Here is a 21,188-nt window from a genome sequence, read left to right as displayed (position 1 = left end):
TTTGACGCTTGCCTCCCTTTAACCAATCCTCTTGATCTACTTGAATTAATTTAGGTAAAAATTGACCCAATCTGTTTGCTAATGCTTTTGCTATTATTTTGTAATCTACATTCAAAAGAGATATCGGTCGATAAGATGAAGTTTTCATTAACGTCCATGATTCTGAGTAAAGTTTGCCATTTATCATTACATATCTACCTGCCTGGTCTATGGAGACATTTTCTACAGTGATTGAGGCATTCTTATTAATCAAAATTGCCACACTCGCTGCTTTCAAATTGAATGAGGAAGAGAAGAGCTGCCCCCCCCCCCACAATCCCCTCAATTTGTCATGTTCCACTTTAGTAAGATGTGTTTCTTGGAGAACTATGTCAGCTTTTATTTTTTTAAATATGAGAGTATTCTTTTCCTTTTGACCACCCACCAGTTCAAACTGATGACATTAAAATTTATAAATGTCAATGACTTTTCCATAATAACAAATTAAAAATTCTGTGCAAATCTATCAACCATTTTGTGATCTGTGACCTTGCCCTAAAAATCATGCAACCTCCGCCCCAGTGGTGACGTAGGCAGGAAGTCCCCAAGGCCTGCAAAGAAAAGCCCGCGAAAGCATTCAAGGAGAAAGAAGAAGAACCCCACCTTAAAGCGCCATCTTGAAAACTATCACCCCCCCATTGACGCCATTACCCACTTTAAGCCAGAGTTGTACTGTGTTGTACCTTCAGAACCTTCTTTCCATTCTCCGAGCTCCCCGAGATGTAGATAGGATAAAATGTTGACATTTCGCCATAAAAATTAAAACAACCACCACACACAAAAAAAGTTTACTCTGTCCTTAAATATTTGATTTACACCAATCTTTCATTGTCGGCTTCGCTCTTCCGCTTCATAGTTGTTGAATAAATGCTCCACTTCTTTCAATTTAAAATACCATATATAAATATATATGCTCCATTTCCTCCCACCCTTCAAAACACAAGGGGTTGTAGGTTAATTTGGGTGTTATTGAGTGGTTTAAATGCCCAGAATCACCTTCTGCTGTATATTAAATGAAATAGTATTTCCCCCAGACTTACTTCCCTTATCATCCAATGTCTAATGGTGTGTTGAAGAGATTAGTACAGAATTAAGTGCATCTTGCCCTTAATTGAACCATTGCTGGAGCATTGAGTAAACAAAGAGAAACTGTGGGGCGTGGGGTGGGGGGGTGGCTCCAAACAGAGTCCAGAGGTCATTAAAGGAGGGCCACAGACTGAAATCATAATTTTTTTATGTAGTCAGTAGGAGGGAAGTATGGAAGAAACCAACTAAATTCAACAATTTCACAAAGAAAGGGGCCCTTAAACTTTGAGCAGAGTCCTAAGGGGGTCGTAGCGAGAAAGAAAGATTTAGTGCATGCTGTGAAGGAATAACAGAAGACTCCAATGATCTGAGTCAAGCGAGATGTGACGCTAATCAAGAAGCCAATGCATTACCAATGACTAGGTTTCTTCATGAGAGACACAGATAAGTAATGTGCCTGTTCTAATAATGGAAAGCAGTGTGGTGTACATAGATATGCAAAATATATCTACGATGTATGGGCATGCGCAGAATTAGTTGGAGAGTTGAATAAAGTTAAATTTTAAATTTTATTTATTTTCAGCAAGGAAGAAGCTGATTCCGGCCATTTAAACCCATGCCGCAGAATTACATCCAAATTAACCTGCAAACCCGTACTTTTTGGAGGGTAAAAGGAAACCGGAGCTCCCGGGAAAACCCATGCAGACACGGAGAGAATGTACAAACTCTTTACAGAGCGTCAGATTCAACCCCAGGTCGCTGGCACTGTAATGTTGATGTGCCAACTGCTACAGTAACAGTGCTGCCGGGTGCATGTGTGTTTTAGCAGTTCTCTTTGCCTCTATGTCATTCATTATACCCATACATATATACAGTTAGATTGCAAACCCATTCTAGCATCATAGACATTCAAACCTCAACTGAAGTGGGGCTTTTGGCGCACAGTTGCCACCAAATGAAAGGGCAGTGCTACCTTTTAACAATGCATGTGTTTTGGCGTTGTGCAGGAGAGTTAGTTAAAATCTATTTAACCCCACGCCACCATATATTCCATAACATGACACAAAGATTGGAGGTGTAGTTGACAGAGAGAAAGGCATTCAAAGCTTGCAGAGGGATCTGGACCAGCTGGAAAAATGGGCTGCAAAATGGCAGATGGAATTTAATTCAGTCAAGTATGAGGTGTGGCACTTCGGAAGGACAAACTAAGGTAGGATGTACAAAGTAAATGGTAGGTCACTGAGGAGTGCGGTAGAACTGTATCTGGAAATAGATACAGTAGATTCCCAAAATCTGGATGCCAGAAATCTGGACCACCTGAGAATCTAGACTCTCAAACTTTTTATATTTAGCAGGCTTTTGTGTGCATGTGTACTCGCATGTTTAACACCACAGATGCAAAGCAGCAACAACCAACACAAAGAAATTCATTTGTACACTGTATTTTTCTTTTACAATGTTCATTTTAAAACATAATTTCAAGCATTGCATTTTTTTTGCAGTGAAAAAAATTGTTTACATTTTTGTCATTTTGACTATTTTCCTTTAAAACTGCTCACGTTGATAAATGAAGCATGCTGTATTTCTAATGAATCAACTATCAACATTTACCTGTTTATCTCCTCTTTATTTGTCCTTACATTTGAATTTTAAAATTACTGTCTGAGAATCCCAACATCCAGACCGTCCCAATCCCCAAGCAGTCTGGATTTTAGGACTTTTATTATACATAATTTCCTGCAACTTACATCACAGGTAGGTAGGGTTGTAAAGGGAGCTTTTGGCACATTTGCTTCATAAATCAACATTTTGAGTGTAGGAGTTGGGATGTTATGGTATAGTTGTGTAAGGCATTGGCGAAGCCAAATTTAGAGTATTGTGCACAGTTTTGGTCACTTAACTACAGGAAATATAACAATAAAATTAAAAATGTGCAGAGAAGATTTTCTAGAATATTGCTGGGACTTGAGGAACTGAGTTACAGGGAAAGGTTAAACAGGTTAGGACTTTATTCCCTGGAGCATAAAAGAATGTGGGGAATTTGATAGAGGTATTCAAAATTATAATGGGTATAGATAGAGGAAATGCAAGTAGGCTTTTTCCACAAACCAGAGGGCATGGGTTAAGGGTGAAAGGAGAGAAGTTTAGAGGGAACATTGGGAGAATTTCTTTACACAGAGACTGATGGGAGTATGGAATGAGCCACCAGTTGAAGTGGTGAATGCGGCCTCAATTTTAACATTTATGAAAATCTTGGACAGGTACATGAATGAGAGGGATATGGAATGGTTGCAGGCAAGTGGGACTAGGCCGAATAAGAGTTTACAATAAACTAGAAGGACTGATAGGCCTGTTTTCTTTGCTGTAATATTCTATGGTTCCATGTAGGATGCTTGTCAGTTCTACTTTAGTGAACACTTTGTATTAAAGCACATTCTTGCTCCTTCCTCAGATCACCATCATGGTCCACCAAAATATAAAAAAGCCAACCCGATAAGGCTGAAAAGGAGCAGGAAGGGATATGTTTTGTGATATAATGGTGCAAGACTGAGAACCTGCCTTTGATGGAATGAGGGAAAAAGATAAAAGGCAAACACAATTACTACTGAGATTTCTGTGGAAATTGCATGGCGGTGCCTACATTTTTATTTACTGGATTCTGACTGAATATTAGTCTGAATTGTCAGGTATGATCATTTTCATGCTAATAAGTGGTGATTTCCTGTGAGCTTCTGTTCATACTCTTCATGGCAAAGTTGCAAGAATCACTCCAAGATTTGCCCTTTTAATAATATTTCTGGTGGTTTGGGCTGTGACTTTGCCATGGATCTGGTAGGAATTGTTAGTGATGAGTAGCAATAGGGATCTGCATCCATCTGACATCCTAAATTATGGATTTGGCAGGATGAGCAGCAGTAGATCTAGGCTGCGGGAAGCTTTTGATGTGATTGACATTGGCCTGAGGGCTAACAGACAGGAACACACACAAGTTGTTCAAGCCAAAATGAAAGAAAAAAATGTTCAGAAATTGTATTTGTTTATTTTTCAAATGAGTTCTGGCTTAAAGATGTTCCAGTCAGAATCAGAAGCAAGATTATACCATGATGCTTATTTATATTTTACCATAAATCCCAGACCACCTTGGACAACCTTGCAAACCTACATCCTGTTAACTTCAGTTGATCTTTTCGTCCCGACCCCACCTGAACTGCACTCCATTCATTCCTAAACTTAACCTACCTATGTCCATCCGTAGCTCCATATTTCCTCTTGACAACTTACTATTGAAGCTATCCTTGCTGAAGGGTTCTAACTCAAACCAACAACAATTCTTTCTCTCCCACAGATGCTGCTCAACCCACTGAGTTCCTCCAGCTCTTGTTTCTTGTTCAGGTTCTAGTTTCTGCTGTCTCTTTTGTGTCTGAGGATCCTAGCCATCCTGCTTGCCCTCATAAATTGGGGCATAGAATATAAAAGTTGGGAGGTTATCTAGCAATTTCACAAAACTCTGCTTAAGCTGGATTTGGAGTATTGTGTGTATTTATGGTCACCGTGCTTTTGGAAGGACATGGCTGCACTGGAGAGAGAGCAGAAGAGATACACCAGGATGCTGCTGGGATTGGAGGACCTTACTTATGGGGAGCGATTAGAGAGGATGGGCTTGTTTGCCCTGGACTGAAGGAGGCTGAGGGGGTGACCTGACAGATATCTAACATTACCTAGGGATCTGTTGATTGAATCGGGAAGGGAGGGAGTCGGAGGTGACCGTTAGAGGAGCAAGGAGGAGAGGCTGTCGGGAAGGTAAGGCCTATAAAAAAGACGCTGACCGGGGCCTGATCAAAACGCTCAAGGGAGCAGAGGAAGGCAGAGGAGAGCAGGTAAGCGATAATATTCTAAGGGCATTTACTGGGCCAGGTTTATTTAATTAATTAAATGGTTAATAGGTCAATTGGTTAGTGGGCCAACAAATAGAAGGGGAGGCACAGGGAATGGCCAGCGAGGAGCGGCCCAGTGAGTGAGCGGCCTGGTGAAGGAGTGGGGTTTTGAGGCTTTGCCTCGTGAGGCTTCAGCAAGCTGAGGACGAGCATATCTAAATTGAGGTAAGATGGTCACATTTAGTTTCATATATATCTTTTAATATTTACAATGGTAAGGTACAAAGAGAAGGAGGAAGGATGAGTGTGAGAGCAGTTTTCTGCTCCCTTTGTCACATGTGGGAAGTCATGGAGTCTTCTAACCTCCTGGATGTCCATGTGTGAACTAAGTGTACTGAGCTGCAATGTCTAAGGGACCGAGTCAGGGACCTTGAGCTCCAGCTCGATGACCTCGCTTTGATCAGGGAGAGCAAGGCTGTCATAGATAGGAGTTATAGTCAGGTGGTCACACCTGGCCCACAGGAGGAGGGGCAGTGGGTTACTGTTAGGAGGAAGAAAGAGAAAGGTTGGGCTCCAGAGAACATCTGAGCCTGAAATTCTCAGAAATAGGTACTCCTCCTTGAGTACTGAGGAAGGGGATAGTCAGGCTAAGGTAGGCAGAGGTATAGGGTCAGTCTCTGTAGCCCAGAAAGGAAGAAAAATAGGGCAATATACAGAGAATTTTGTGGACGAGATAAAGAAAACTGGATGGTGGTTTGCCTTCCTGGTGCCAGGATCCGGGATGTGGTTACACAAGTCCAGAACATCCTAAAGGGGGAAGGAAAAGAGCCTGAGGTTGTGGTTCATGTCAGAACCAATGACATTGGTAGGATGGAAGAAGTGGTCCTGCAAAATGAATATAAGGAATTAGGCAGGGAGCTCAGAAGAAGGACCACTAAGAGTGTAATCTCTGATTACTTCCTGTGCCACAAGATAGTGACGGAAAAAATTGAGTCAGGTGGAGATTGAATGTGTGGCTGAAGGGGTGGAGTAAAAGACAGGGTTTTAAGTTCTTGGACCATTTCTCGGGGAGATAGGACCTATACTGTAAGGATGGGTTACATCTAAATCCCAGAGGTACCAGTCTCCTGGCAGGGGCGTTTGCTAGGGCTTTAAACTAGTAAGGTTGGGGACAAGGGTTCATGACAGGGAGGATAAAATGAACAGAGTCTTTAGGCAAAGAAAAAAGGCTTTTTCACACAATCTGGAGGTGGAACAGCAGCAGGTAATAAATAGTGGCCATCTGGATTTTAGCAAAGCTTTTGATAAGGTTTCACATGAAAACTTAATAAGGAAGGTTCAGTCACTAGGGATTAATAGGGAAAGAGTAAGATGGGTTCAGAGGTGGCTGGAGGTTAGACAGCAGAGGGTCATGGTGGACAACTATCTGTCAGGATGGAAGCCTGTGACGAGCGGTGTGCATCAAGGAATGGTGCTAGGTCCCCTGTTGTTTATAATTTATATTAACGATTTGGATGATGGGGTAGTTAACTTGGTAAGTAAATACGCAGACGATACCAAAATAAGGGGAGTGGTGGATAGTGAGGAAGGTTTTCAGGGATTACAAAGGGATTTGGTTTGTCTAGGGTTGGGCTGAAAGATGGCAGATGGAATTTAATGTAGAGAAGTGTGAGGTGCTTTATTTCAGTAAAAGTAATCAAAATAGGACATATGTAGTAAAGGGAAGGACATTGGGGAATGCACAAGAACAAAGAGATCTTGGAGTTATGGTGCAGCATTTCTTGAAGGTGGATTCCCATGTTGACAAGTGGTTAAGAAGGCATTTGTATTTTGTTCGTTTTAGATTGGTTGGTCACAGTGGTGAGCTACCGAAAGAAAATAGACACACACACCGAGAGCAGTTCAGTTTATATAAGGCTTTATTACTAAATCTAAAGCTGAATTCACACTACAATATGTAAGCCCTTCCCAATTATACTTATCAACGCCTGGACTGGTCCCAACTGCCGAAGCGAGGCAACGACTGCACACTTGTATAGGTTGTCGGGACGCCGGTAGCAGCTTCTCTACCTCCCTCGACTGGGACGTTAGCTGGACTCTTGAAGTTCTTCTTGCTGAGAGATGTTGCCACCTCTTGGAGTCTCCAACTTCAGCAGTGGGACCATGGCTTATATTACCCAAAAGTTGTTTACTTCAGATCTTATCTCTTTGAACAAATGATTTAATTATCTTCAAGGTCTCCTGACAGTCTGCGACCAACAAAAGACAACTGCATCTCTGGGCCTCACGGTGGAAATTAGATAATGTCTACTGATTCATACGCATCCCTGGGCCCCAAAGTGTAAATTTAGGTAATGTCGTAATGTCTTCTGATGCAACTGCATCCCTTCTTGCATAATCTGGTCTAAATCCTCCATTACAGTATGTTAGCCTTCATAAATCATAGCATAGAGCAGGGGTGTCAAACTCAAATTCACGGAGGTCCAAAATTAAAAACTTGGACTAAGTCAAGGGCCGAACTAAATATTTATTGAAAATTTTCAACAACATCTCCATGTTTTCTCTTCTTTCAACATATGTAATGTTAAACTTTAGGATATAACTTTAGGATAATGTTACAGGTCAGGAGTAGGTAGCTCAAGTTCACCCTTTGCTTGACCTGAGGGAAACATATTTGGTCCCTGTGGAGATGTAGTCAGCATTCACAGGCTGTGTCCATTTTGGCCTGCATCAGGACTCAGCATTTCCTGCTCACTCCTCAGGCTCTAGGCCTCTATTCACCCTCGACCCACCATCCCTCTACCTGACCAGTCCTTTACCCAACCTCTACTCACCCCTCCTTTGTTTTGTCCTTTGTTTGGACAAAACAAAGGACTCTACATCACCTTTGTTGACCTCACCAAAGCCTTCGACACCGTGAGCAGGAAAGGGCTTTGGCAAATACTAGAGCGCATCGGATGTCCCCCAAAGTTCCTCAACATGATTATCCAACTGCACGAAAACCAACAAGGTCGGGTCAGATACAGCAATGAGCTCTCTGAACCCTTCTCCATTAACAATGGCGTGAAGCAAGGCTGTGTTCTCGCACCAACCCTCTTTTCAATCTTCTTCAGCATGATGCTGAACCAAGCCATGAAAGACCCCAACAATGAAGACGCTGTTTACATCCGGTACCGCACGGATGGCAGTCTCTTCAATCTGAGGCGCCTGCAAGCTCACACCAAGACACAAGAGAAACTTGTCCGTGAACTACTCTTTGCAGATGATGCCGCTTTAGTTGCCCATTCAGAGCCAGCTCTTCAGCGCTTGACGTCCTGCTTTGCGGAAACTGCCAAAATGTTTGGCCTGGAAGTCAGCCTGAAGAAAACTGAGGTCCTCCATCAGCCAGCTCCCCACCATGACTACCAGCTCCCCCACATCTCCATCGGGCACACAAAACTCAAAACGGTCAACCAGTTTACCTATCTCGGCTGCACCATTTCATCAGATGCAAGGATTGACAATGAGATAGACAACAGACTCGCCAAGGCAAATAGCGCCTTTGGAAGACTACACAAAAGAGTCTGGAAAAACAACCAACTGAAAAACCTCACAAAGATAAGCGTATACAGAGCCGTTGTCATACCCACACTCCTGTTCGGCTCCGAATCATGGGTCCTCTACCGGCACCACCTACGGCTCCTAGAACGCTTCCACCAGCGTTGTCTCCGCTCCATCCTCAACATCCATTGGAGCGCTTACACCCCTAACGTCGAAGTACTCGAGATGGCAGAGGTCGACAGCATCGAGTCCACGCTGCTGAAGATCCAGCTGCGCTGGATGGGTCACGTCTCCAGAATGGAGGACCATCGCCTTCCCAAGATCGTGTTATATGGCGAGCTCTCCACTGGCCACTGTGACAGAGGTGCACCAAAGAAAAGGTACAAGGACTGCCTAAAGAAATCTCTTGGTGCCTGCCACATTGACCACCGCCAGTGGGCTGATAACGCCTCAAACCGTGCATCTTGGCGCCTCACAGTTTGGCGGGCAGCAACCTCCTTTGAAGAAGACCGCAGAGCCCACCTCACTGACAAAAGGCAAAGGAGGAAAAACCCAACACTCAACCCCAACCAACCAATTTTCCCTTGCAACCGCTGCAATCGTGTCTGCCTGTCCCGCATCGGACTTGTCAGCCACAAACGAGCCTGAAGCTGACGTGGACTTTTTACCCCCTCCATAAATCTTCGTCCGCGAAGCCAAGCCAAAGACTCACCCCTCACTCCACTCGCTCTGCCTCTATCCACCCCATTCTAACACGCCCCTCTACTGCCTCTCCCCTCAACCTGTTCCTCCCTCTACCCATCTCTCACCCACTAATCACCCCTCCCCTACTCGCCCTGCCCCTCCCCTTTTACCTCTTCCCTATCCACCCCTCCTTCTACTCATCCCTCCCTCTAACTGCCCCTCGCACCACCATAACTTCCCCTGCCCATTACTCCTCACCTAAACCCTCTGCCCGCCCCTGCTTACCCACCCACTCAGGCCCAGCGCACTGCCAATCAGCCTTTACGGACAGCCACCATCTCTCTCTTCACGTGCAGGGCCGAACCAGCCGTCCCTGGGGTCCGCGCGGGTGCGAACGCTGAAGGCCGTGGCGACCGGGAGAAGTGCGCTCGCGCTATGGAAGGGCCGTCCGGTGCCAGTCGCGCGGGGCTCGCGCTGCCCGGGGGCCGTGCGCAGCCTGCCATGTCCATCGCGCCGACAGGAAATCATAGGCGCTCGCCCATCCGCCGCACCGCTCGACAGGTGGGAGAAGTGACTAGTTGTGCGGGGAGCCTTCCAACTGACTTGCCGGCTGATGACATCGACAGACTTCTCGTGTTACAATTTCTCGTGTTACAATGGGGAAGGATGTGCAATGAAGGGGGAGGATGGTGGGGGTGACATTACCAAAAAACAGCATCGGCTCTCGCTGCAGGGCGGGCCACCTCTAATACATTTTTGAAATGATCTTGTGGGCCAAATATAATTATATCGCGGGCCCGTGGTCCAGAGTTTGACATGTGTGGCATAGAGTATAGGAGCTGGGAAATGATGCTGCGACTGTTTAAGGCAGGGGTGTCAAACTCAAATTCACGGAGGGCCAAAATTAAAAACTTGGACTAAGTCGAGGGCCGAACTAAATATTTATTGAAAATTTTCAACAACATCTGCATGTTTTCTCTTCTTTCAACATATGTAATGTTAAACTTTTTCTTATTAAAATAAATGTTTAATAATAGTTTGGGATAAACTCTTTCATTGTCATTGTCATTGGGCCATTTCCTTTAGCATCTGAAACTGTGCACATGACGAGTCAATGAGGGATGATTAAAGCAGTGGTCTTCAAACTTTTTCTTCCCACCCACAGACCACCTTAAGCAATCCCTTACTAATCACAGAGCACCAATGGCACAGGGACACGAGTGGAAAGAAAAAGGTTGAGAACTGTTGTATTGTGGTAACTCCACATCTGATTAGGTTAATTGTTAGGCAAGTGGTCAGAGAAGGACCCCCACCCCACCCCAAGAAAGGCTTAAATCACAGGAACAAAATAAGCTTCCATCTCACTGCTCCCAGTCCTGATGTGGAATGTGGGGTCGCAGCTCCACGTTCACCCGAGTTCAGGTGCTGTCTGTGTGGAGTTTGTACGCACTCCCCTTGTCTTGGACCAACAGGTCGGTCGCCTGACGAAGGCACCCGAACCCCCCGTTGAAACGCCGGCGTCCGGGGCGGTGGAAGAATTGGCTGAGAAGAGCGCGTTGCTCCCACCCCCCTCCCATGGTTGGAGAGGGATTAAACTGCGATCTCATGGCGCCGGGCTCGTCTCCAACAAAAGGAGCGGGAGGCAGGGTCCACCACGCACGGTGCGAGGGGGAAGGCATCGCCAACGAGACGTTCGGTCCGGCGTCGCCGCTGAAGCGCAGACCCAGCGAGGATGGTCCCCAACTCCAGCCGCGTCTGTGTGTCCGGGAGCCGGCGGGCTGAGTGTGGCGCTCTGATCCCCGGGATTCGGGACTCTGAGATCCCTCCACACCTCCGGTGTCTTCATTTTCACCTTCAGTGTGCATGCGCTATACTGGCGCGGCGGCCAGCGGGCCAACTCTAATATATATTTAATATGATCTTGTGGGCCAAATATATTGGCCCGCGGGCCAGAGTTTGACATGTGTGGTTTAAGGCATTGGTGAGGCCAGGTTTGGAGTATTCCATTCAGTTCTGGTCTCCAAATTATAGGAAGGATATAGATAAAGTGGAGAGGGTGCAGAGAAGATTTACAAGGATGTTGCCTGGCTTAAAATACCTAGAGTACAGAGAAGGATTGAGGAGATTAGGGCTTTATTCATTGGAATGTAAATGGTTGGGAGGGGATTTGATAGAGGTGTTTAAAATTATGAAGGGAATAGATAGACTAGATGCAAGTAGACTCTTCCCCCTGAGAGCAGGGAAGGTTGAAACAAGAGGATACAAATTGAGGGTAAGGGGGCAAAATTTTAGGAGAAACATTAGAGAATGCTTCTTCACTCAGAGAGTGGTAGCTAAATAGAATAATCTTCCGAAGGAAATAGTTGAGGCAGAGTTAATTCTTTCATTTAAGAGGAGGCTGGATATATACATGGATAAGAGGGGGTTGGAGGGTTATTGGTGGAGAATATGTGGGGGGATCTAGTGGAGTTGTTTGAGTAAACTGGCGTGGACTTGAAGGGCTGAGATGGCCTGTTTCCATGCCATAAACTGTTATATGGTTATATTATAAGAGGCATATATAGGGTAGTCAGAAATATTTTCTCATCGTAGTTGGGTCAAATGAAAGAAGATATAGGTTTAAGGGATGAGGAAGGAGTTTTCAAGGGAATCTGCAGGGGGGGGGGGAAATAATTTTTACATAAAGAAGAGTTGACAACCAGAACTTGCTGCCAGAGGAGATTGTGGATTTGACCACAGCATTTAAGAGACTTTTAGCTGGGCACTTGAATCAGCAGAGGGATAAGGTTATGGACCTGATACGAGTAAGCAGGATGAGTAGATGGGCATGGCGAGCCAAGTGGCTTGTGTCTATGCTGTGCAGTTCGATGTCTCTGTATCACCAGCAAATGTAGCAACCATATCCAATCAAATGACTCAACCAAATCATCCGTGTATGTTGCTAAAATACCACACCCTGCACCCATCCATGTGGCCCACCATGCTATTTCATCTTACCATCAAGAGAAAGACCCATTCATGATTATTCTCAGTTTCCTGTTTAAAAACCAATCATTTTTAAATTTTATGGTAGCAGGCCCTTCTTGCCCACAACCCTCTGCCCCCCAAGTATCCCAATAACCTACAACCACCATACATTTTGTTTTTGAAAGTTGGGAGAAAATTGGAGCACCAGGAGGAAGCCCATGCAGACACAGGGAGAACAAACAAACTCATTACAGGCAGCGCCAGATTCAAACCAAAGTCATCGGCTCTATAATAACATCGCACTCACTGAGCCACCCATGCTGATATGTTCATGTACAATGATCTTTCATTTTCCACAATAATGTTTGACGTTTTCTGTCAATATCTAGAATATCTACTGATTCCCATTTATCAATGACCTAACATCCACAACCCTGATATCTAGAAAGTTCTCTCATCTCAGTCCTAAAAGGCCAACAGCACCTTGTCCTGAAACCATATCCTTGGTCTGAGGTTCTCTAAATAGTATCTCCCCTGTCAATCTTTCCCAGGATTTTGCGGGTTTCGATGAAGTCACCTCTTATTCCTCTATAGCCCTGTGAGTACTGGTCAATCCTTCCTTTAGGAATATCCCATCATTGCAGGTAGATCCCAATTGCACTGACTCAAAGGCAAAAAGGTAACTTCTTTGTTATAAACACATTGCTTGAATCATTACTCTCAATATTCTCTTTACCTCCAAACTGATTCCAATGTTCTGATGATTGCCATTGCATCATAAAATCTTTCATGTGTTCAAATAGATTACAAATGGGATTTGTATCCATGGAGACAAGCAGAAAGTCATGTCAATAAGCACTTGTTTGGCACACACACAACGATGCTAAGCTGGCCTCATCTCGTCACACAAGCTCACCCAGTGAAACTAGTGAAATCAGAGGTCAAATATACAGGTAAGAAAAAAATTGCATGGCAGCAGAACTCTTCAAAGGTTTTGAATTTTTCCAGCTCCAGTATACCACAGATTTTTTCAGTTATCTACTATCCATACTTCTGAGACAAAATATTGTGGCTCCCAGCACTGGGAACTGAGCAAAAGGTAGGTAGTTGTGGATGATTGGTTAAGAGGAAATGAGCAAGTGTTGCCAGTGAGTGGTGAATGTTCTTAAAATGTTTTGCAAGATTGTAAAAGAGACCTATGGAGGATACTATTGATTGACCAAAAGCACTGCAGTTCATATTAACTTAAAGACTGAATGGAATAAAAAAAAATGGTTCACATGTCTGAAAGTTTATAGAAATGTATATAGTTTTTCGCTTCCAACCTAGGAGGAGTCAATTTGCTTATTTCATTGCTTTGATCTTTAGTAGGTTCCATTGTAGACCATAAGATGTAGGAGCAGAAGTAGGCCATTTGGCCCCTTGAGTCTACTCCACCATTGCATCATGAGTTGATCCATTCACCCACTCATCCCCACTCCCCTGGCATCTCCCCATAACTTTGATCCCTCTGAACCAATTTTGATTGACATGTCTGTAGACATAAATTCAGGAGGCTTAAAGAAAGCATATGAACTTCCCAAATGGTTAAACTCAGACTCTGCCTTTTTTTTAAAAACATTATAATATTTAAAAAAGATAATACAAACAAATACAAACCAATAATTGAATATTATACAGACATTCTAAAAATTGTCTAACTTTTAACAAAAAATTTTGCACCTTTTCACATAACCAAACCTAATGTAAAAAAAATCCCTTTTTGTACTCCACACCAGAAACATAGATCTGAATCCCTAAAACCATATCTTTTCAACTTCTCCAGTGTCAAATATAATTGATGTACAAAATTATAATTAACTAAATTATATCTTAAATTAATCAACTTAGTTACCGCTTTCTCACATATCTTTAACCAATATAGTAAGTTGTAAATCTTTTTCCCATTTACTTTTTATTCTAAAAACACCCAAGTTTTTTCATTTTCTTTTGTAATAAACTATCTCTCTTTGGCTTGGCTTCGCGGACGAAGATTTATGGAGGGGTAATGTCCACGTCAGCTGCAGGCTCGTTTGTGGCTGACAAGTCCGATGCGGGACAGGCAGACACGGTTGCACCGGTTGCAAGGGAAAATTGGTTGGTTGGGGTTGGGTGTTGGGTTTTTCCTCCTTTGTCTTTTGTCAGTGAGGTGGGCTCTGCGGTCTTCTTCAAAGGAGGTTGCTGCCCGCTGAATTGTGAGGCGCCAAGATGCACGGTTTGAGGCGATATCAGCTCACTGGCGGTGGTCAATGTGGCAGGCAACAAGAGATTTCTTTAGGCAATCCTTGTAACTCTTCTTTGGTGCACCTCTGTCTCGGTGGCCAGTGGAGAGCTCACCATATAGCACGATCTTGGGAAAGCGATGGTCCTCCATTCTGGAGACGTGACCTACCCAGCGCAGTTGGATCTTCAGCAGCATGGATTCGATGCTGTCGGCCTCTGCCATCTCGAGTACTTCGATGTTGGAGATGAAGTCGCTCCAATGAATGTTGAGGATGGAGCGGAGATAACGCTGTTAGAAGCGTTCTAGAAGCCGTAGGTGATGCCGGTAGAGGACCCATGATTCGGAGCCGAACAGGAGTGTGCGTATGACAACGGCTCTGTATACGCTAATCTTTGTGAGGTTTTTCAGTTGGTTGTTTTTCCAGACTCCTTTGTCTAGTATATTTCTGATATAAATCCTTTTTTTCAAAGATTCTGTAATTAATTTTTCGAAGCTAGACAAATTGGGAAGTTTAATTTCTTTTCCTAAATTTTCTTTTAAAAAAAGCTCGTATTTGATAATAAGCAAATATTGAAATATAAATATTTTCTTGCAGTTGAATAAAAGAAAAATTCCTTTCTCAAAAAAATCCTCTACCCTTTTAATACCTTTTGAATCCCATTCCTTTAAATAATAACTGTGCATTGAAAATGGGATAATCCTATTTCGATATATAGGAGTCCGACCAGTAATTTTACCCTTAGATCCAATTAAACAATCTCTTTTATACCAAATATCAGTTAAATGCCAAAGTACTGGAACACCAAAAGACTTTAAAAAACTTGGTCTCCACCAAAATATAAAAGAATTAACATCACTTTCTAAAAGTTGACTTAATTCTACCCTGACCCATATAGGATTTTTTCCCCTATCTAACATTCGATTAATACATTTCAATTGAGTTGCCTCATAATAATTTTCAAAATTAGGTAACTGAAGGCCTCCTAATGCATATTTCCAAGTCAATCTTTGCAATGAAACTCTAGATAATTTACTCTTCCACAAAAATAAATGAACAGCCGAATTTAATTCCTTAAAAAAAGATTTTGGTGAAAAAAAAAAGAATAGACTGAAAAAGATATTGTATTTATGGAAAAACATTCATCTTAATACAATTCACCCTTGCTATTAGTGTTAATGGTATATCTTTCCACTTCTTCAAATCTGCTTTAACTTAACAAGGGTATAATCACTAAAGCAAACAAACCTGGAGACAATGGACAACCCTGTCTCATTGATCTTGATAAAGTAAATGATGATGAAATTACTCATTTTGTCACTACCCTAGTTGAAGAATTATTATATAGAGCTTTTACTCATCCAATAAAAACTGGACCAAATTTAAAATGTTCTAAAACTTTAAATAAAAAATGCCATTCAACACAATCAAATGCTTTTTCTGCATCCAAAGCCATTACCAAAGGTAAATCACATTGTTCTCTTTTTTTAAAGTTTTTTTTTAATTTTTCACACTTTGAACCATATTAAGCAAAATACACATAAACATTTCCCTCTTGAATATACACAGGGTCATTTTCTCCCTTTTTCCCCCCTCCCTTCCCTCCATCCTTCCCACCCCCTCCTTACCCACTAAACATTCAACATATACAATACAATAAACCCATTAAACAAATCACATTGTTCTCTTGGAGCATTTATTAACAATATTAATTTAACAACATTATCAGCTGAATAATGATTTGAAATAAATCCTGATTGATCTACATGAATTAATTTTGGTAAATATTTCACTCTCCTTTTTGCCAACACTAGCTATAATTTTATAATCTACATTTAACAAAGAAATTGGTCTATACAAAACTACTTTTAATGGATCACTATCTTTTTTTTGGAACAACTATAGTCAATGCTCTAGAAAAAGATTCTGGAAGAGAGGACATTTCCACTGCTTGTTCTAATACTTGACAAAATACTGGAAGTAACAACATAAAATTCCTTATAAAATTCCAACGTGAATCCTGGAGATTTCCCAATTGGCATCATTTGTAACACTTCCTTAATTTCCATATCTGTAAAAGAAGAATCTAGCTCTTGAGATTCGAAATCATTCAAGAATGGGAGATATCACCCTGCCAAAAAAGATTCTACTCTATCAACATCGTGTACCACTTCAGACTTCTATAAATCCTGATAAAAAGAACAAAATTCATCATTAATTTCATGAGTTTTATAAGTAACTGTCGTACATTTTTTAACAGCATTTATTGTCCTAGAAACTTGTTCCGTTTTTAACAGCCAAGCTAAAACCTTATGCGCTCTTTCACCCAATTCATAATACCGCTGCTTAGATCTTTGAATTAATTTCTCATACTGGTACATTCGCAAAGTATTATAGTGCATTTTCAAATTAGATAACTGTATCTTTTTATCTTCAGAAACATTCTTCTGCAAATCCTTCTCCAAATTTTTAATCACTTCCTCAAGCATATTACTAACTTTGAATATTTTTTCTTAATTTTACCAGTGTAACTAATGATTTGACCTCTTAAGTATGCTTTCAAAGCATCCTAAAATACAAATTTACTTTGCACCAAATTTTCATTTAACTGTAAAAACATAGTAATTTGCTCTCTAATAAAGGTAATAAATTCCAGCTGTTTTAATAATGCAATATTAAACTTTCATCTATAACTAGTTCAAACCACATCAGAACTAACACATGAAATTAATAAAAGTGAATGATCTGACAATGTTCGACTTTCATAATCAGCATTAACTATTTTCCCTTGTAATTGAGCCGACACTAAAAAAAATCAATTCTTGAAATAGACTCATGCCTAGCTGAATAAAATGAAAAATCTTTTTCCTTTGGATTCCTCCTCCTCCAAATATCAACCAAATTTAAATCCTTCATGACTTCCATCAAATGATCCACCATCTTTAATTTTCTTACCGACTTTGGAGATTTATCCAATAAAGGTTCTAAGTAACAGTTAAAATCTCCACCCACCAATATATTATTATTTGCCTGATTTAATCCCAAAAAGGCTTCAGTAATAATTTTTTCATCATCTACATTAGGAGTATAAACATTTAAAAAAAAATCTTACAATTTACCATCAATACCCTACCCTTCTTTTCCAATACTGAATCCAATGTAAAAGACAATTTTTGTGAATTAAAATAACAAGAATTAAAAGATGAAATAACTTGACCCACTCAGTCCCTTTTCAATTTTAAATGTTCTTTTTCCATCAAATGTGTTTTTTGCAGAAAAGTAATATCCACTTTTATTTTCTTAATATAAGCTAATTCTCGTTTCCTTTTTATTGGGTTATTCAAACACTTAACATTAAAAGTTGCAAAATTTAAGTTAGACATTGCAAAAGAATTAACTCAAATACAAAATAAAGGTATGAATACAACTAAGGCCCAAACCACTACTAAATATATATAAAAATAACCCCGCCTCCCCTACTTTAACCCTCCAAAAAAACCTTCCCCCTCTAAAATAACCCCCCTAAAAAAATCTGCAAAAGGAGTACCCTGGTGCAGTTAATACCAACAGTGGCTGATGACTTCATTGATAACTAGGATGTCATCTTCTCCCCAACCAGACAACTCCATAATAAAGTACATAGTTCCTTCAAGATTCAGATGTAGTTGGAACTTGTACCTCCAATTCCAACGGTTGTTCAGTTTCCAATTTTCTACCTCCCTGTCCATTTCCAGCTTTATTTATAGTCACCAGAAGTTTTGTAGAATAATCTTGAGTTAACTTGGAATCTAGCCTCTTTAACTTTTTTATTAGATTCTTCTAATTTCTTTTTTAAGTCCTCTACTTCTATTTCTACGGCTGTTTCTCGTTCTTCCACCTTGTCCACTCTTTTTCCTATATCTGACATGACCATCTCTAATCTATTCATTTTTTCTTCTGTACTTTTAATTCTTCTTTTTATTTCACTAAATTCTTGTGATTGCCATTCTTTTACTCACTCCATATATTCTTTAAAAATATATATATCCATTGTCTTGCCTTTCCCTTCTTCTTCCATTTCTCTATGTTCTTCTTCTTCTTCTTCCTCTGGGTTGGTCATCTGTTGTTTCCTTGTTTTCTTTTTACTCTCTTCTTTCTTGTTCTCGTTGTTTTCTATGTTCTCTTCCTGTTGTTGTGTTGTAGCTGTCATTCTCAGCTGTGGAGATCGACTCCTCAGCTGGTCCCCCCTCCCGTCAGTGTTTTTTTTGTCATGCACGGTTGCGCACTTTTGCTTGGCTCCGCGAGCCATTTTTGTAGTCCCGAGCTCGGGACTTCAACTGACCTTAGGGAGCGGGCTTCTCTCTCTGCAGCGGGCCTCCTTGGACAGGTAAGGCCTTCACCTTCTTCTTCCGACGTCCTTTCTTCTTCTCTTCTTCCCGTTGCTTTCGACTTTTCTTTCTTCACTGCCATTTTCTTCCCACCTTTACTTTCACTTTATTTTAATTTTTATGTTTGTGCCTTTGTGTTTTCTGTGTTTTTTTAAAACTTTTCCAGAGAGGGCTGGAGTTCGCCGACCGGCCACTACTCCATCACGTGACTCCTCCTCTTTTACCACCTTCTGGCTAAAGAAATTCCTCCGCATCTCTGTTCAATCCTAAAGTTGTGCCCTCTTGTCTTCGATTCTCCCATCATGGGAAACTACCTTTCTCGATCTTCTCTGTCTATGCCCTTCAATGTTCAAAATGTTTCAATGAGATACCCCCTCATTCTCTTAAATTCAAATGAATACAGGCCAAGAGCTGCCATATGCTCCTCAATTGATAACCCTTTCATTTCTAGAATCATCCTTGTGAACCTCCACTGAGCCCTTTCCAATGTCAGCACATCCTTTCTTAAATGAGGAGCCTAAAACTGCTCATAATACTCAGTGAGGTCTCACCAGTTCCTTATAAAGCCTTAACATCTCATATTCTAATCCTCTTAAATTAAGACAGAAATGTGCAATTTTATGCCTATATATTCATTGTGGGATAATGGATTGATCTATTTATGAATAGGAATGGAATAAAATCCAATTATCTCTGATTATCTGAAATTTGATTCTCCAAAATCCTCATTTATCTGAATTTTTGAAAAAAATTCAGATAAACGGGTATATCTGAAACAAATCAGAAATCTTCCTTTATCCAAAATTTTTTTGGAGCCAAACTGATCGAGGACATTGGGCTACTGACGGCAGCGGGGACCTCAGGCTGCCGGCAGGAGCAGGAATCTTGGGCTCCCAGCAGGAGCAGGGCATTGGTAGGGAGGTGTCGGTGATTGGCGGCGACCAGCTTTTTTTTTGGTAAGAATGAAACATTATTTTAATGCTTAAAAAGCCTTCCCTTGTGTTTTTTTTTCTGTATTTTAAACACTGTTACAAGTGATTTGCTGTTGCTACTGGGCTGCTTTTAAAAAATGACCAGTTCTCCGAAAAGTTTATCCAACGTAGGCCAGATCCCGACCATTTTGGATAATCGGAGTTATACTGTAAATATATTGAAATCAATAAGTCCAGGCTCTTTGGTACTTGTTAAATAACATAAAACTACATTTAATTTCTGCTTTCAGAAGAGATGTTAAACCGATTGCCCTTTCAGATAAAGCAAAAGATATCAGGATTCTGTTTCAAGGAATATGGAAATTATCTGAGCCTTGTATTTCAACAAGCACCCCTGAAAGAGTCATTAACCAAATGCCTGCCCAGGAACAGGCTGCCATGTTTCCTGTTGATTTCCTTTTAAACCTGCTTCAATGGTTGTGGAAAAGCTTTGGTAGGATCACTAAAGTGGCTTCAGACATGGACTATTTTTGATTCACCTAAATCTATCAAACTGTTAACTACATCAATAATTAAATGCTTTATCTCAGAACTGTCACTTCACTGTCTCCTGTCTCCTAATTTGAAGTTAATGCAATCATTCAGAAGTCATCTAAGCAGGAGTTTCATTACTGGCAATATTATTTTTTTGAAGCATTAACATACTAAAAAATATCGACTGTGGATAGAAGGTTTTCCTTGTGCTTTTAATGCATTATTTTGGGTAGTGCATAAATGTTCTGGAGGGGTCATGTATGTGAAGTGAAATGGATTGGGAATATACCTAGACTAAGACTTGTTCAGGACAACTTCACAGCGAGTAAAATAAATGTCAGATGTAATTGTGGGACAGTGAATAAATGAGAGTTTATTGTCATATACATAAGTACCAGGAGCAGATGCACCAAAATTCACTTCAATGCCTTTACCATCAGTGTGCGAGGCCAGAATGGACGCATTAGAAAACCAGTAACTTGCCGAAACTGTGTCTCTGAGAGTTTCTGAACTTTGGTATTGTCCAAATTCATCAGTTGAAATATTGCAGCAGTCAAGCCATGATAGGGCAGCTTTAGGCATGAGAATGGACAGCAAAAACTTTAAAAATATCACTTCAGTGCCTCATGGAATGGAATACTTAATCACTTCAAAGAAAGTTGGAATAGTTATCGTTCGTACAATCTCCAAGAAACACATCTTATTAAAGCAGAACACGACAAAGTGAAGCGGTTATAGTGGGGTGGGGGCAGGTCTTTTCTTCATCATTTAAATCAAAAGCAGCTGGAGTGGCAATTCTAATTAATAAAAATGTCCCGATTACTGTAGAAAATATTTCCGTGGACCAAGCAGATAGATATGTAATGATAAACGGCAAACTTTATTCAGAATCTTGGATGTTGATGAATATCTACACTCCAAATTATGACGGTGAGGCCTTTATGAGGGATGTGTTTCTAAAAG

General features: G+C 41.2%; 1 long non-coding RNA gene across 1 annotated transcript; it reads left to right on the top strand.

Moving 5' to 3' along the window:
- Nucleotides 1-3,523: 3,523 nt before the first annotated feature.
- Nucleotides 3,524-20,250, top strand: LOC138762668 (uncharacterized). Its single transcript, XR_011357036.1, has 3 exons — nucleotides 3,524-3,752; nucleotides 12,935-13,084; nucleotides 19,982-20,250. It is a non-coding gene; the product is annotated as an uncharacterized lncRNA (long non-coding RNA).
- The last annotated feature ends 938 nt before the right edge of the window (nucleotides 20,251-21,188 follow it).

This window comes from Narcine bancroftii, chromosome 5, assembly GCF_036971445.1.
Source record: "Narcine bancroftii isolate sNarBan1 chromosome 5, sNarBan1.hap1, whole genome shotgun sequence".
Classification (NCBI taxonomy): domain Eukaryota; kingdom Metazoa; phylum Chordata; class Chondrichthyes; order Torpediniformes; family Narcinidae; genus Narcine; species Narcine bancroftii.
This window is presented reverse-complemented; position numbering and strand designations above follow the sequence as displayed.